This window comes from Crocodylus porosus, unplaced genomic scaffold (assembly GCF_001723895.1).
Source record: "Crocodylus porosus isolate Cpor-Errol unplaced genomic scaffold, CroPor_comp1, whole genome shotgun sequence".
Taxonomy (NCBI): Eukaryota; Metazoa; Chordata; order Crocodylia; family Crocodylidae; genus Crocodylus; species Crocodylus porosus.
This window is the reverse complement of record NW_017728886.1, coordinates 236,300,030-236,317,598: the sequence shown is the minus strand read 5'-3', so window position 1 is coordinate 236,317,598 and position 17,569 is coordinate 236,300,030. Positions and strand designations below refer to the sequence as shown.

The window sequence follows — 17,569 nt, the reverse complement described above, 5'->3', positions numbered from 1 at the left end:
CCGCCCCGATTTCTGCTGCACGATCCCACCTCCCTCTTTAAAAATTCCGCCGAAAAAGAGAAGACGATTTTCCAAAGCTTTCGGGCCGTCGCCTCACGTGAGTACGGGCCGTCATGGGGGGACAGCTGCGGCTGTAACATGGCGGCGCGGGGGCGAACCGGGCCCCGGGGGCTGCGGAAGGGGCTCCGCGGCTGCCCCAACATGGCGGATCCCCGCGGAGGGCAGCCCCCTGCGTCCCGGCCCGCCGCGCCGTGCCTCTGGCTGTCTGCTGCGCGGGGCGGACAGCTCCGGCGGGCGGAAGGGGAGATCACCCTCCGCCCCGCACTTGGGAGGGTTTCCCCGGGCGCTGCCTCCCCCGGGTGCGGGGCAGAGCGGATGCCCGGAGTGGGGCTGGTAGCATGGCAGAGATGTCTCTTCGCCCGTCTCTCAGAGGCCATGTTGTGTCTGATTGTGACTATTCATCCGGGGTTTGCTGGCTTGGTGTTGCACATCTCCTTCCTGCCCTGCCACGGAGCATCTGTGCGTGCTGGTGGCTGGGGTCTGTGTGGGTGCTGTCTTCGGGGGTCCCGATGCAGCTCTGGAAGCTGGTGGGAGAGGCCTGGGATGGTGCACAAATAGCCCGTGGTGCTGGTGTTGAGATGGGTCCGGATGCCCCATGGAGGCATAGGCACCCTGGCTTAACATGGAGGTGCCAGCAAAATGGGTCCAGGAAAGTCCAACCTCTGTCCTCTCCCCTCTTGTTCAGCAATCTCCATTTTCTTGAGGTGAATGTCTCCCTCCCCTTTCCCAGTTGCCTCAAGGACACACATTCTCCCCTGTCAGGATAACAGTAAGGCTGGCTGCTGCTGCCCGCCAGCTCTTCTGGAAGCCTCTTGGTTAAGCCCCAGCCATGCTGATTTGGTTGCCTGGAGGAGTCTGTGTGGCCTGATTGGTTATGTCCCTGTCAGTCACTGGTGGCTTGTGGAGAGTGTAGGAAGGAGGGTTGAGTCATTGCTGAGCTGCCGGCCTGATGCTGGCTGCTGCTGGTGTATCCGGAGTGATGTGTGATGTCTTTGTGCCATGGTCCCACTGCATGGTCCATGGGAAGGGGCAGCCTAATAGTCTGGGGGGTCACAAGCTGCGCACAGAAATGGGCCATGGGGGAGGAAAAGGGGAGACATTGTGGAGATTGTAGCACCTTGCAATGACATACTGCAGAGGTGAAATAGTTAAGGATACAGTAGTGGCTTGTCAGCATCTTAGATTTTATTTGGATGGTAGTCTAGACCAACTCAGTAGTTGGAACAAATGTGTGGCTGTAATAGGGTGGCTCCAGATTGTGGCTAAGGAGGAAGGCAAGTAAGAATAGAGCTGCTCCTTAAAGTCTTTCTGAAACATCTTCTGCAGTGCACATTCCTGCACGCCCAGTAAATGTCGGTAGACAGGAGCAAAAGTATTGTTACAGCCATTCCCCAATTGCTGTGCTTCATGCTGCCTGCAGCAGTCTCCAGTGCCTGCTGCTTGATTGCGTGGCCTCAGAGAAATATAACTGCAGTGTCTGTAGCTAGGAGTGTGTAACAGTTATAAAACTGATTACCTCTAGCCCTATCTTTCTGGGCCACTAGTCAGAGTTGGGCCTTAATTTCTTGAGCTACACAGTTCTAGAAGTGTAGGTGAGTTGAAACATTGCCCTGGTTCTTCTCCCTTTCCCTAGTTCAGGAGTTGCTGCCTATAAAGGTACTGCACTTGCTTGTTGTTCCTCTGTTGGTGAATGAGAGAGCAGTGTTTTGGGTAGGGGGTTGTAGTGAATAATAGTGGTAGTAGGAGGAGTTTGTTCCAGTCTGGACTGGTCCAGTCTAGTTCTTTCCTTCCTGTCACTGAACAATGCTGCTGTTGCTGTGGCTTGCGACACTGCATTCTCTTCTCTTCTCCACCCCCGCCCCCTGGGTCTCCAGCTGTAGTGAGTGTGCTGTAGTGGTGCTCCCTCCCCACTCTGGCTCTGAAGAGAGCCGCTTCTCCCAAAACGGCTCTGGTAGGCACAGACTGCTTGCTGCTTTCTTATCCCCATCCTGATGACAAGGCAGCACTATATTGCTATTGCTGTTGTGATGCATTCCAAGGCTATGGAAATGGGAGGGGATTGGGGCTGATATGGAGGCTAGGGCAGGATTCAGTGGTAACATAGTAATGTAAATGTTTCTCCTTTGAGAGTCCCTGTCTATTGGAGTCTATACATGAGCCATGCTGTGAAGCTGCAACTCTGATTTCCCCAACCTGTTCTGTGAAAGTAACAAGCAACTTTGTGCTGTGGCTAGCTTTCAGTCTGACCGCTTCTTTTGAGGGCTTGGAAAAAGGTGAATGTCATGTTATGTTCTGTTGTACTATTTTCATACCATATAATTCAAATTCCTCAGCTGAAAGTTAGGTGATTGCTGCGTTACAGGGGCATTAGGTTGGTTGCTTTTTATTTAATGTTCCAATATGAATATAAGCATGAGCTTTGGTTTTAAAAACTTGTGTATGTTTAATGCTGCTAAAAGGTGAAGATGGATAGCTTTGGCAAAAGTCCACTGTTCATCTGTGGGATGCAGAGCAGGACAAACTTGCAGCCTCAACATGGGGCTGGAAGGAATCTAGGGTATAATGGGGCTGACTTTGGTTTCCATAGCCCATGCAATATTTTGTTGTCCCAGAGTTTGGAATTGAGTATAGACCTCTGAAGCCTGTAGTGCTCTGGGTTGTAAAGTCTGGATTTTTAGCCATGTATATCTTGATTAAGAGTCTTGGTTTTCTTAGTTGAGGGGCTGAGGTATAGACAGTGGACTTTTTTCCTTCTCTCCACTGAGGCCAAATCTACAACAATAGATTTTTGCCAGCATAGTTGTCAGGGGTGTAATCTCCAACAGTGATTCTGGCAGATCTCGATAATGTACACAGTAATACCAGGAAAACCATGTGCTTTTACTGATATTGCTAGTTTCACTCATGTGCAGGGCAGGTTACTATGCTGATAAAAAGTTCAGGATTGCCAACGTAGCTGTGTTCACATTGGAACACTTACTGATAAAATATATTTGTATTCCTATACCAATAAAATAGTCCTAAGACAGTTCTAGCTAAAGTTGTGTGGGTGTTAAAGACAGAGAACCTCTTGAATTCTTTGCAGCTGAAACTTTGCTGTGTTGGTATAGAATAACTATGACCACTTCTTAAAGCCAGGCCTGCTGAAAATAGGAACCATTGAGCACATCAGTCTAGAAACTGATTTGGGGCTGTTTCTTTGAAATCCAGACTGTTCAGATTTGATTAGGGAGGTATGGGCAACAGCCCTATGGAACTGTGTAGCAACTTGGAGTTTATCAGTGTGGTGCCACTGACTGGAAAATGCACATTTTCATCACAATTTTTTTCTTTTAAAACAAATGTGTTACCTACATTAAAAGTTGGACTTCACTGTGCTGTCTTCTATTTATGTACTATTTTATATATAGAAAACAATTTCACATGGTTTTTAACTATTAATTCAAGATCATTGTAGGTGGACAAGCTCATCGAATATTTTCTCGAGGCTTAAAATCATTGTTGTAAGTAAAACTTCAGTGTATGTTAGTTGAAAGCACTGTAGCTAGTTATCACTGGAGGTAACTGAAACAAAAATGGACAGTTCCATTGTGTGCTTTCTTTTTTGGACATATTGGGGGGGGGGGGAAGTGTTGTATTTGTTTGTAGTGTGTGACCTTTTACATACTGCAATGAAGGCCATCCTTTCCATTTGAGCCCACTAAACATTTCCTAGAGGCTTATCTTTTAAAAATGTGGAACAGATAATATGGAAAAACGTTCAGTTCTAGAACAGGATCAAAAAAGTTGTATTTAAAATCTTCCTTTTGTAAAGCTAAGCTAATGTGTAGGAAAGATAACACTTGTTTAAGAAATAATTTTGTTGAACTGTCCATTTAAGGGATGGAAAAAATGGAAGTTAACTGCACCTGCAAAGCATCTAGAATTAGTACCTCACCAACATTTTAGCTATTATAAATCAGTCTTAATATTTGTACATGGATACAAATATTATTTGTATTTGATATTTCTAAGGCGGAGGTGTATATTGGCACACAAGCGCATAAGATTCCATTCTAGCAGAGGCAGGCGATCTTTTTGGCTGTGGGATGGAATAACCCACCCTGCATCTGAGAGGAATGTGCTAGGACCCAGCTGCAGCTAGTACTTGTCTCCACAGCAGCATGGGGAGAGTAACTACACCTGGCACTTGTCCCTGCAGCACCATGGAGAGAGTGCCCACTACCAAAAGCCCACATCTGCAGGCCAAATTCAATGCACCCAGGCCATGGGCCATAAGTTGCCAAATCCTATTCCTTAGCGTTTGAGACAAAGGAACAACGTTACTTTGAGTACTAACTCATTCTTCATAGTTTACATTACTTCCCCATATTTGCTATCTTAACTCTAGGTAATACACATTTGAACAGTTGTTTTATGGAGTCACAGTGGTTTAGCTCATCAGAGCATGAAAGAAATTATAATAGTAGTTGATGAGTGTGTCTACATGTTCATTAATACACAGTAGTTACTCTGCATTCAGTTTAGTACTTGCTTAATGAAGTATTAACCAAATGTGCAGTAACTACAGTTACTGTGCAGTAGCAACAGCGCACTGTCGTTTTGTATGCTTACTGCTGAGTAGCTTAACACTGCACAGTAGCATATTAGTATGGCTTTTGACTGGTATGCTACTGTACAGCAGCATCTCATGTAATTGTGCCCAGTCTACTTCTTAACAACAAAGCAAAATATTTCTACTTGATTTTCCTTCTTTGGGGTACCTTGTGGATAAGTGAGATCTGTTGAATGTGGTATATTAGTTTCTCATGTGCAACTTACCTTTCACCTAAAAATTGGGGTGTGTGGGGGAATTGTTCTCTGATGGAAAAGAAGTACTCCTGAAGAAACTGCATGCCATGTAGTTGCCAAGATGGCTGCTGCTTGTGTCTACTAAGCAGACTGAAAAGATGGAGTCTTTTGTGTAAGCTCTCACAAGTGTAGCTATTGCCTGAGCATTGTTACTTTGGGCACAAGCTACAAGTGAGCTGTTTGTAGTGTTCTGATGAGGCTTATGATGTGGAAATAACTATTTATGGGAACTTATATGAAGAGCTATTTCCAGTGAAGAACCAGCAGTCTTGCTACAGCCCTGTGCAAGGGCCTTGGGATTAACCCTGTGTGACAAAGAGTACAGCCTTCTGGAAATGATGTCTAATAAGTCCAGCATCATAGGACAGTATCTGCCATACAGAAAGCTCCTGATGCCACTCTTACTGGAGGCTACATTTCCAGGTGGACTTGCTGTCATGTAGTTGGCTATCAGTGTGGAAAACTGCTGGGCTTTTTTGCCTGCTGCACCCCCACCCCCACCCCCTCTTCACCTTCCAAAAACAAGGTGGATGTTTGTGCAAGAAAATAAGGTACTTGGATGGTAGGAAGGGTGTTTGTTTTGTTGTTGTTGGTTGTTTTTTTTTTTGTAAGTTAGAAAGTATGGGCTAAAGTGGTCATTGTGTGGATATGTACTTGGTTGAATAACTGAAAGGGATCGGTATCAGATTGGCAGAAAGTCTTGCTGGATTCTACAAAGGTCTTGTCTGGGTCCAGTGCTCGTTAACATTTTGTAATTGCCTTCGTACAAAAATGTAGTATATTTATCAAATTTGTAGGTACATGTGGGAGATGTTGCAAACACTGGAAGGATAGGATTAAATTCAAAGGGATTTTGTTAAACTGGAAGGCTAGACTATAGATGACATGTAGGGAAGAAGCATCATATGCACAAATACAGAATGCATTATACCATGGCCAAGAAAGATCTGGGAGGGTTATGGTGGTACACAAACTTATCGACTCAAAATGGAAATGCTGTATGCAAGAGGTGATAAAGTGCTCTGCTCCACCCTGGTTAGTCTTCACTTTGAGTGCTGTCTCCAGCTTTGGTCACTGCATTTTAAGAAAGATACAGAAAAAATGGAGGAGATCCACTGACTGGTGACAGCAGATAAGCCATATGAGGAAAGGAAGAAAGAATTGAAATATTTTTAGTAGGAAGAAGAGATTAAGGGATGGAAGGTGTTGGCAATTTTGAAATTTTTGAAAACTTATTATAAAGAGGAGAGAAACATTGTTCTCCTTGCCTCACTGAGCAGGGCATGAGGCAGTGATCTTAAACTACAAAAAAGCAAATTTTGAGCCAATTTCAGGGTGAGACCTTTTTTAAGAATTGTAGGGCAGTGGAAATAGTTTCTTAGTTAACTGGTAGGTTTTCAAGAACAGGCTAGATCTGCATCAATTATTGGTTACCAGACACTTAAAATTAACAAAATCCTTAGAAATTAATAACACCGCAGGTTTCTGAAAGACTGATCAGTATACATTTCAGGTAAAGTATTACAGTCACTTTTAAGCTGTATGTGCAAGAACTTGGCTTCTCAGCAGACTTAATGTGCTGGGCCCTAGTCAAACACTGGGATAATTTTACTTCAGGTCTAGTAGGCAGAAAGATTAAAAAATGTATTTTAATGCTTCATGCATTAAAATACTTGCATTCTGTGCACCAGTTGAACACAAATACCTCACACTTCATTTGAATGCATTTCAAGTCTTATTTGCTAAGTTTCTGCAGTTTCCCTTTTCACCGGGTTACTACACCCCATTTTTGTAAGGCAGTTGGCTAATTTGGCAGTACCTCGAGAGGCACTGCTTATGGTGTCATTTTGTACCCCCATAACTATTGACTTCCTCTGCCTGTTCACAGAAGCTCTGCTGGAAAACATGGGAGCTGGTTACTATTGTAGAGAAGTTGAGATTGCAGAGACCACACCACATGGACAGTGTTAGTTGTCCACTGGAGTGGCAGAGTGGTAGTGTTCAACATGTAGTTGGTAACATGGTTATTAATTTAATTTCTCCCTACCACACTTTTTAAGTTTGGACCACACAGCAGTTTTAAAGCTCCCAGTTTCAGATTGAGACCCATTTTGAATCAACTGAAGAAATGTGAATGCTAACTTATATTTGTAATTTGTGGTCACAAGTAGTACTTCTCTGTGTAGAGGGCTTTTACATGCACCTTTTGAAGGGCCGGTTTGCTATGTAAGAGTTATAGATAAATGCATGCAGAAGTTGCTGTCCATCCTAAAAACACTGTTAAGAAATCAGTTGGTTCCCATTTTTGAAGAAAGTGTCATCTTGCTCAGTGAGTTCCCAATTTTACTTACCTGTACATTTTTCCCCCAGGGCAAAATCTCTGATCAGGTTTACAACTATCCAGAAGGCCTAGGAGAAGTGCTTTATAGAGAACAGTTCGACTTCAACGCTGAGCCACCTTGGGAACCTAGCTGATGATAGTAGGGTTCCATCTCCTAACTTGTCCATGTAAGTAGTTCTCCTCCTTCCCCCCCCCCCCAATACCCATGTACAAAAAGGGTGTGATCAGAGATGCAAAGAACTAGAAGAATGTGCAGACCTGTATTCTTGTACCTTGATTTATATATTTAGTTGGCCTTGTTTTCAAGTTTTCAGTGGGGGTTTTTTGAGGGGGAGGGCAGGAAAAGGATGTATACATCAAATTAAACTTGTGCTGAGTCTTCCCAGTTGAAGTGGTGATGCATTGGATTTCAATAGAACATGCCTATCCATATGCTTAAAGAAATTTTCTATGTGAGGATGGTTCCTGACTTACGGTTATAGGTTGCAGAAATGCTAAAATAAAACACTGTACACTCACTTCAGTGTTTGACAACTGTAAGTGTGTTTAAGTTGGAGATAATGACTGCCTGGACTGTTGAATTCTAATTTGTATGTCACCCTATGACTTAATGATTTTATACTGAGCTAGTTAAAATCTACTATTGTAAACTCTTTTTAAAGTGGGAACAGTCTGCTTGAAGGGTGTGCCTCTCCAAATGCCTGATTCCATTATTTGCTAATTACTATCCTGCTTCCAGAAATAGTTACAGCTCAGCTACAGTAGAATCATAGTCTATGCCAGATAGAAGCAGTTATAAACTGACTTCATATTAAAGGATCCAACTTTGAAAAAGAGCAAAAACTTTCTCCCCAAGTGAGTAGATTTTAATTTTCAGTAGACTTGTTCTTCTATCATCAGTAACTTGGTCATGTTTGAATTTTAGTTATTTTAAAATTTCTTAAACAAATCTTATTCTCTGGAAATCCAAAAATCTCCAGTAACTTTTAATGTCTTTTTTTTTTTTTTTTTTCAATAGTCTCTTCTAACTAACCCCCACCCCTCAGGCTTTTTTAGGTTTTGAATTTGCATAATTATTCCTTTTGGTGACACTAAGGCAGCTGCCTAAGATGGATTTTGTAAGTTATTGTTTATACATGGGCAAAGAATTAGGCAGGCTTTGCCCTTCAAGTAATCTGGTGGTAAACCATCAATTTAAATGCAAGTGTCATGGTATAATTGGCATGTTGTACTGATCACTGCTCCCCAAAATGCTATTTGCATGAGTAACACTAAAACTTAAGATGGCCTGATGTTTTAAAAAAATTCTTACTCTTTCCCCCTGCCTCAATTTGACAAAGTATTATGGGTGGGTATTGGGGGAGCGGGGGTGTTCCCCTACTAATTTTTTGAAAAAACTTCAAATTTTGGTATTCAGAAGTGCTTGCTTAACTGTTAGAAACATTAAATTATTTCTACCTTTTATAAGGCATCTAACAGATTAAGTTCTACTTTTGAAAACAATGATCTGAGTGAGCTTGGAAAGGGGCTTGTGATCATGATTAGCTTCACTTTGTTTCAGTTATTTCCCTTTGAGTTTCTGTATAACGGTTTGGAATTAAACAAAATGTACTTGATGCCTTGCATACTTTCCAAGACAGTTTTCATTTCTCAGATGGGAAAACTGAGTCTTGTCTGCTGTTTTGCAGATAATGCTATGATTGCAGTGAATGGGGTTTAGAGAGGGATCAGAGAACTGTTTCTAACTTCCTAGGTTGGCTACTCTTTTGTCTGTTGTTTTTTGTTTGTTTGTTTGTTTGTTTGTTTGTTTGTTTGTTTTGTTTTTTTTAAATCCTGCAGCTGCACGAAAAGACCCATGCAAGAAGGGGTGCTGACCATACGTAAAATAAAATCACAGCAAAGCAACAGGACTATTGCCCAGATTCATAGGGCAATTACTGTAAAACAGCTTCTGAAACCATTGTTATAACACTTTGGGGTATTTGAAATCTAGTCTTTCAGAAGCTGAACAGTTATAAAAGCTACAAGGTGAAACGTTTCTACGTTCAGTTTCCCGTTGCTTAAACCTACTGGTTTTTTTTTTTGTTGTGTTTTTTTTTTTTTTTTCTGGTAAATTAGTAATGCTGCTGGGAATAGTGAAAGGTCTAGCTGTCCTAGAGTGGGTGTGCCACCACATCTATTGTTGGTAGCGGGATGTTCAGACATCCTGGCTCTGTTTTGCAGTAAGCATATCAAGTAATAATGCATGCAAATTTAAGTAATTTAAGGTTGAGTTTAGTAGTAACACATCAAGCAACAGTGCAAAGTGTGCATTGGCCAATATATGCTTATTTCTTGGGTGCCAAAGCACAGCGGGCTCCCTCAGACACACCCAAGGTGCATTTAAATTGGCTGACTAATCTGTAGTTTGGGAGAGTGTAAGTTTTATATTATAAATTGCAGAAGAAAAAGTCAATTGGGCATTTAAGTGTAATTATTAATCTCATGATCCAAAATGACAACTGTCTGAGGGTGTGTTTTATTTTCCTGTTTAAATAGGTTTCTCTACCTCTTTTTTTTTTTTTTTTCTTTAGCTGTGTGCCTAATGAGAAATCTCTTGAGCTTTTTTCCCCCCCTTCTTAGCTTTGCCTTGCTCCTCCAAGTCTTGGTCTTGCCGAACAGTAGATCTGGGGTCGGAACTGAGGTTTGAGCTGTCTCAAACTGTTTGGGTAACTGTTGTGCCTGGTTGAATCAATGGAAGTAGTAGTCAGTGGAAAATGTATCAACTTTCAGCTATTAAGTAGAAGAAATAGTTTGGCTCTTCAAATCTTAAAGCTGTCTTGTTTTCCATCACTTTGTTGATATACCTTGTAAATTTAATTCAATTACTTGTAGATTAATTGTATTTAAATTTAAAGTTAAGGAATAGCTTATTATATCTTACATGACATTTTCAGATGAAAACTTATCTTTTTAAAATGCGTGCTTCTGATTAGTGATCTTGTTCATGAAGATTCCTTGTATTCCTGACATGCGAATTCTTTGGGCAATAATTATGTGGGTTGAAAGTCTCTAGTTACTCATATTTCAGCTGTCATCCAAACATTTAATAAACTCTTCTAAAATGGAATTTTATTGCGAAGGATCAGATTTCTAAAGTAATTCTTGTTTCGAGCTTAATCTTAGACAAATTTCTTTGGTTCAAATAACTCCTTTATAAACTGTGTGAATTTGAAATTCATAACGTCTCAGCTACTTAGCTGGCATCCTTGCTGCAGTATCTTGGCACCAAATGAAATTTAAAAAAAAAAAAAAATACTAAAGTAGGATAAACTAAAGATTAACCAAAGAATTATATATTGTAAAGTCTTAGGTTCTTTGCTTACTATTCAGAAATCCATGTGCATGTATTGACTTGAAATCCTGATTGTATGGTTTTGTCTTGGATCTTAAACTCTGTAAAAGTTTATTCCTTTATAAAATCTTAATCCACATTGGGTTTTTTTTATTGCATAATGCTGCATATTAGACTTACGGTTTATTAGATACGGTAAAGTGTTCTTGACTACCTATACACTGTAATAACAGCAATTGATCTTTAATAACATTGACCTCTGCTTGTGTGTATGTACCCAGGTGTAAAGTTGCAGATGAGCTATAGAACCAGAAAACGACTTGAGCTAAGCATTGGGAATGTTCCCACTACTTTTAAATATTTGGGAAAGGCAGTATGGAAGCAGCAGTGTCCAGCAATGTTATGGGATTAGGGTGACGGGCATAATATTTCTAGACCCATGAGAACAATTTCCATCTTCCTCTGGGTTTTTTGTGTGGCGCTTTTTTTGTTTTGTTTTTAATTTTTTATATTAATGCCTTAATGGTATATTCCTTGGGATCCCCAGTGAAACCAGGTAAACTGGCTGACTTCAAGGAAATAATGGCATATTTTAAAATATTGTTTAAAACTTGAATATCCTGTACTTCAATTTCACTTTCTCCTCTAAGAGGAAATCTCCTGTCTCCCTTTTGGCTTTCAAATGGGAAAGGATTTGTTTCTAAATGTTCTTCAGGGTGGATATGATTTAAATAAACTTGACTTAAACATGATTTTAAATTGCTGGTCAGGAAGCCTCACGTCAATCATTGTTTTCAATAAAAAGTATATGCTTGTTGTTTGATGATAACCTTAATTAAAATGTTCCCAGTACTTCCAGTATTCCCTGATGCCATAACATAGTTCAGGGGCAGACGATTATTTCAGACAGACGGCCGCTTACCTGGTTTTAGTAAGCTATCGAGGGCTGCATGGGTAGCCTCACCGCCGGTCACCATCTTGGGACCAGTGTCCTGATGTCTCGGGCCCAGAGTGGGGTGCAGGCTGTCAGGGGTCTGTGGAGCTGGGCTGGGCTGCATCAGCAGGGAAAGGGAGGAGCTGGCCTGGCTCCATAGAGCCCCTGCTGGCCAGAACTCTGTACTCCTGGGCCCTGCTGGCGCTGGCCCCAGGACACCAGTGCCGGCCTTGTGCACCCACTCACTCCCAGTGCCCCCCAGCTCTGTGGTACCAGCACGGGGCAGCATGCAGCCCCAATCCCCTGCTTGCTGGCAAGGAACAAGCTGGTGCTGAGCATTGGGGGGGGGGGAAGTGGCCTCTCCCCCGCCCTGTGGCTGATGCTTTCTGCTGCAGCTGCTTGCAGCCAACACAAGGCTGTCTTGACCAAGGACAGGCAGCCCCATGTAGGCTGTGAGTGGCTGCTGCATGGGGTGCCAGCCACGGGGCAGGCGAGGGGTAGCTTTTCCTGCACTTGGCACCAGCTTGTAACCTGGCCCTGTGCCAGCTCTGGGCTCGCCTGTCGGTGCTGTACCATGGTGCCAGTGGCTGCAGCCCCCTGGCTTGCTGCACCGGACAGTGTTTGCTGCTGTCTTCCTGGAGCTTGTGTGCTGGGCAGCCCAGAGGTGGCGGTTGCAAACACTGCCTTGCGGGGGCTGTAGCTGCTGCTGCCACGGTGCAGCCCTGATGGGTGAGCCTGGAGCTGGGGCTGTAGGGGGAAAAGTCTTCCCTGGTGCCCTGTGCTGCAGCAGCTGTTTGCAGCCCATGTGGGGCTGCCTGTGCCCACTCAGGACAGTCCTGTGTGGGCTGTGAGTGGCTGCAGCAGGGAGTGCTAGCCATGGGGTGGGGGAGGGGCCACTCCTCCCTTGTCTCCCTGCCTCTGCACCCTTACCTGAGTTTCCAGCACAGTGCTCCCACTTGGTGGGAGGGCTGGGTGGGCCACAGGGCTTCCCCTGGATCCTGAAATTTCCAACAGGAACTAAAGACAAATACTTGTTTTCTAAAATTTTTTTTTTTTTTTTAGGGGCCCTGTGGGCTGGGTAGAATGGCCTCACGGGCTTGATCTGGTTGCAGGCCATATTTTGCCCACCCCTGATGTAGGCTTTCTTGTCTACCATAGCAGTCTCTCACTAGAACTCGAATTGGTGGAGAGGCTATAGTCAGAAACTTATCCCTCAGGATTTCTAGAATATTCTTCTCAAAATGTTTCTACTGCTCCTCCCTCCTTGCATTTATCTCCAGACTCTTCCTCCTTGTCCAGATCTATTCCATCCCCAACAATCTTCTCTTTATTTAACTTCTTGAGACTTTGCACTTTTAGAGGGAGACAAGGGCTTGACTGTGTGTATGCAAACTTACAGAGTGAAAATAGGGCTGGTAGTCGGGTCTGTTCTCTCTCACTTCCATATATTGTTGTTAACAAGGATGTTATCTCTAGAGAGACATCCACAGTCTGAGAACTGGAACTAAGCATCACAGAGATGCTTAATGGGGTTTTAGAACAGGGTTTTTCAACCTTTTTTTAAGCAGAGTACCCGTTCTGATGGGTACCACTTCTGGATGGAGAGCAAGAAGTGGTGTCCTGACAGAGGGCTGGATGCAAAACTAGTGGCGTGAGGAGCTTGCATGCAGCCACCACTGCCATGTATACCTACCATGTTGCTGGGTGCTGCTTTCCTGTGCCCAAGTATCCCGGCTTCTCTGCACTGCCAGCTTCGTCTGGCCAGCCGTGGGAAGAGGGGTGTTGCTGATGACTTCCCATGCGAAGCTGGTGGTGTGGAGAAGCAGGGGTACGTGGATGGCAGTGGCAGCCTTGCCCCCTGCTCCACCACTTTCCATCACTCCATGCCACCACAGACACCACACACTGCTTTCCTGTGCCCATGTATTCCTGCTTCTCTCAGCACTGAGTATAGATAGTGGTGGGAGTGGCCACTGTATGAACTCCCCATACCAACACGGCATGCTGTGGGGAAGGGGTGCTGATGGCCAGCTGCATGCAAAGCTGGTGGTGTGGAGAAGCAGGGATACTTGGGCGCAGGAAATTGGTGCATGACAGTAATAGATGGCAGCAGTGGCTCAGCCCCCAGTGCTGCTGCTTCCCAAGTACACCTGCTTCTCTGCACTGCTGGCTTTGCATCTGGCTGGCTGTCAGCAAACCCCCACCCCTTGCTACTTTTGGCTGGTTGGATGCAAAGCTGGTTGCATGCAGAAGCGGGGGTACACAGTAGCAATGCAGAGTGATGGATGATGGTAGCGACCCCACTCCCTGTGCTTGCAAATTCCAGGTACCCCTGCTGCTCTGTGCCACTACCACGTACCTCCTGGGACCTTCCCGTGTACCCCTGTTCTAGGCAAGACCCCCTGCATCTTAAAATATCAAAAAATACAATTTAAATACCAAAAAACCAATTTTAAATTAATAAATCTAGGTGGTTTTGGTTTTTTAAATGTTGATTTTTATCCACCCTGATCCTCTCCCCTTTTTAAAAACCTTAGTCCTTCATCTTAAAAGATTTTTCTGCTATGAAAAATTGATCCAAGCATGACTAGCTTCTATGTCTCTCTTGATTAGGTTATTTAGAATATTTTTAAATGGATATTACTATAACTGCTAATGTTGTAGACTACTTGCATGAATTTACTGTATAAAAACAAAACAATAAATTTATGGTACCTTCTTACGCAACAGCTTTCTTGTGTGCATTTGCTTCTCTGCTAGCATTAGTGACAACATATTTCTATTTTTGTTAGCTCTGAAGAGCCAGTGCAGTTAATGAAGGAGGGGAAAAAAAATCCTTCTCTCTATATAATTGTTAAATTCCAATCTGACACCTGTATAATTCCAATGTAGTCAAAAGATGTGAGACTCTATTTTAGCCTGTTGTTGATATGGCAAGGAATGAACCCAGTTTAACCCTTTTATAGAGTTTGGGCTGCATTCACAGTGTTTGCAGTGTAATGGCAACTTAAAACCAAAGGAATTTATAATGCTCAGAGCCATAAATGTTTAGTTACTTTTTAAAGTATTAACCTTTAGCTGCAGTGTCTAGAACTCTGTAAATTTACTTAAATGTACAGTAAGAACTTAGTTTTCAGCCTGGGAAATAAGCATGTTAATCAATGAAAAGCCTGGGGATCTGCTGCTTACTTCAAAAACAGCAGTTACACATCTACACAGATTTCTCTTCATATAGCTCATCTGCTAGATCAGGGGCATGGAACTTGTAGGGAGGTGGGAGCTGGGTCCTGGGTCAGCACCCTGCTGCCCCACCTAGTGAAGTAGTTCACCAGAACTCCTTATGTGAGCCCCGTGGGTGGGCAGGGAGCATTGTTTGATAACTAGACAGGTGGGTGAGGCTGGGATCATGGGATGGGAACATAGGATAATGATAATGTTGAGGCCCAAGGCAGGGGCACACAGCCCCACACTCACTACTCCAAGATCATGGACCCGAGCCAAAATGCAGTTCCCTGCCTGCTTGCAGACCCGTCCTGTCCACCTGGCTGTGCACCCACTTACTTTCCATGGAGACCCCAGGATTGTGGGGCAGTGACAGCATGGGGCTGGGGCAGAGCTATGATCTGCTCATGACCTGTCCCTGCCTGTAAAATTGGGGCTATGCTTCAGGCCCATACTGTTACCACTTGGGGTCTCTGGGCCAGGATGGGGCTGCAGTATCTCAGTATCTGGGAGTAGGGTGGGAGAAGGCAGGTCCAGGATCTTGGGTGGTGACAGTGCAGGGCAAGGGCTGTGGTCCGCTCCCTGCTTGTCTCTGCCCCCAGAACCAGCACTTCTAGCAGTGCCACGTGGGCAGTAGATTGACTCAGCCCCAGGGCTGGCCCCACACCATCATCACTTTTTAAAATGCTTCGTTCTCCCTGGCTACATCCATCTATCTTGCTCCCTAGTAGCCTGCCACACCATCCCAGCTGAGTGCCCTGCCTGTGTGGGGTAGATGGGCCAGATCTGGCAGCCAGAAGGTGGTGCTGCTGCTGCTGCTGCTGCCAGGACTGCTGCAAAATTGGGTTTGGCCACTACACCACACCAGCCCTGCTGTCCTTCTTGGGATGGTGGGACTGCCTAGCCTGCCCTATGAGCCTAGGCCATGTGGGGCTGAGGGACCTGCTGTGGGTTGGACAAAATCCCTCAGTAGGCCAGATGCGGCCCACAGGCTGTATTTTGCCCACTTCTGTGATAGATTTCAGCTAAACCCTTGCTAAGGTCAAGGTATAAAACATACCAAGGTTATGCATTCCTGCCACCAGCAAGGTTTGTGTGCCTGTCTGTCTTTGACTTCCTATGACTTGTGAGTTCTGATAACTGGACAGTGTTCTGATGGACTGAATTAATAGTAAGGAAGTTGTTTCCTGCATTGTTTGGTAAATTGACCTAGCAGGTCTGGAGGCAGTGAGGAATTAATTGGGGCCTCCCTTTGTTTAAGTCTGGTTCTTATGATGGGAAACCCCCACTTAACACTGTTTCACTTAATACTGTTTTGCTATAGCACTCATTTAAAATTCATACATGATTTCACTTAATGTTGAGCCAGTTTCATTATAGCGCTCAGCAAAACAGCAGCGGCAGCAAGAAGCAGTGAGTGGCAGCAAGTGGTCATGAGCTCAGAGCCCATACCAGTGCCACAGGGCCAGCAGGCCCTGACCCTACTGAAGAATCTTTTTGTTAGCTGTTGATAGGATGCTGGTGTACATGAATTAAGGGGTGTTGATCTCTTGGAGCAGCAATACAGAAAGAGTGCACTGGATTTAAGGAGCTACAGTTGTAGCCATGCCAGATGAGTTGAGCCTTTACTTGCAAATTTGCTTAGTAGTGCAACAAACATGTGTGACTTGCTAAGAATCCTCCAAAGCAAAAGTAGGCAAACTTTTTTTCAGCTGCAGGACTAGCTGCAACTGCTGTTTGTCCACATGGTGGCACAAGGAGAGAGGGCCTTCAGGCACTGCTTGTCCCCAGTGCCAAATGTTGCCAAAGTCCCATATCTGCATGCCATACCCAGTGACTCTGCAAGCCATAGCTTGCTGGCTTCTCCTTCAGACTTGGATATCCTGGGAAGCTGGGATGGTTTAGTTGGGGATGGGCCTGCCTTGAACAGAGAGCTGGACTACATGACCTCATGAGGTTCTGTGCAGCCCTACTTTCTTATGACCCTATGGTTGATTGGCCTTAATTGCCTTTCAAAATAAATCTTTGAACCCAGAGTACTTGTGGTGGTGGTGGAAGTGATGAAATATTGGTTTAGAACTTCATCTTACCACAAAACAGAAAACTGGTAACTGGAAAAATGTTTACAAAGGATGAGTGTTTGACAGTGGTAAAAGGTGATTTTACTCGATTTCCTGTTCCTTATGATGCACAACCTGTTCTAAAATTGTATTTTGATCTCCTTTGGTCTGTCTGTCTTCATCACTGGAAAGCCTTTTTGAACACTTAAACTGTGAAGAGGAGTGGCTGTTAAGGAAATGGTGGTTATAGAACAGTGTTCACCAACCAGCAGATCTCAATCCACTAGTAGATTTCAGAGCCTCTTGGAGTTGAACCAGGGCTGGGGTGGGGGTCTGAGTGCCTGCATGCGCGCACCCTAGCCCAGCATGTCAGTCCATAGGGGAAGGAAGGCGCAGGGGCTAGATCAGGGATGGGCAGTTACTTTGGGCGGAGAGTTGTTCACCCAGGTTGTGCAGCCCTTGCAGCCTGTCAAGGGCTGCATGGGTAGCCCTTCCCCTTGACGGGTGCCCTGCCCCCTGGCCACCATCTTGGGACCAGTGTCCCAGGGCCAGCAGTTGTGGAGTTCAGAGTGGGGCACAGGCTGGCAGGGGTCTGTGAAGCTGGGCTGGGCTGCACCAGCAAACAATGGGGAGCTGACTGGGCTCCATAGAGCCCCTGCCAGCTGGGACTCTAGTTTCATAGTTTCTAGGGTTGGAAGGGACTTTAGTAGATCATCTAGTCTGACCCCCTGTCATAGCAGGAAAGAGTACTGGGGTCAAATGACCCC

General features: G+C 44.4%; 1 protein-coding gene across 1 annotated transcript in view; it reads left to right on the top strand.

The window, feature by feature from the left end:
* The first annotated feature begins 6 nt into the window (after positions 1 to 6).
* The window catches only part of AZIN1 (antizyme inhibitor 1), a 44,220-nt gene continuing 26,657 nt past the window's right edge, over positions 7 to 17,569 (top strand). The window contains exons 1-2 of the mRNA XM_019551540.1: positions 7 to 97; positions 7,282 to 7,419. The gene's annotated coding sequence lies outside the window, so the exon portion shown is untranslated. The remainder of the gene's footprint in view (positions 98 to 7,281; positions 7,420 to 17,569) is intronic.